Source organism: Dipodomys spectabilis, unplaced genomic scaffold (assembly GCF_019054845.1).
Source record: "Dipodomys spectabilis isolate Male_0828 unplaced genomic scaffold, ASM1905484v1 ptg000611l, whole genome shotgun sequence".
In the NCBI taxonomy this organism is placed as follows: Eukaryota; Metazoa; Chordata; class Mammalia; order Rodentia; family Heteromyidae; genus Dipodomys; species Dipodomys spectabilis.
The window spans coordinates 1,481,995-1,482,500 of record NW_024871288.1 but is presented as its reverse complement, the minus strand read 5'-3'; positions in this window follow the sequence as shown (position 1 = coordinate 1,482,500).

The following is a 506-nucleotide window of genomic DNA, read 5'->3' as shown; positions in this document are numbered from 1 at the left end:
AGATCTTTCAGCTGCTTCATGTACTCCTGTCTCCTGCTCAGACCCAAGAACAGTCTCTGGAGGAGAAACAAAAGATGGACGTCGAAGGGGCTACAAATCTGCGGCAGACTGGGAGGCGGGGAGCAGGGAGGGGGTAGTGGCTCAACTCTTGAAGATCTATTTGGTAGCCAGGGCATCAGTGGCTGACACCTGTAATCTGAGCTACTCAAGAGGCCGAGATCTGAGGATGGAGGCTCAAAACCAGACTGGGAAGATAGGTCTGTGAGACTCGAATCTCCAAATTAACCAACACAACGCTGGAAGAGGAGGTAAGGGCTAAGGGACAGCGGCCAGGCCCTGAGTTCAAGCCTAAGTATGCACACATGCATGCATGCACACACACATACACATACACACACACACACACACACACACACAGAATCCTTCTAATGTAACACTAAATTCAGATCTGATGAAGGCCAGAGGCTTGGGTCAAACACAGAAATAATTAAATACCTTTACAGCTT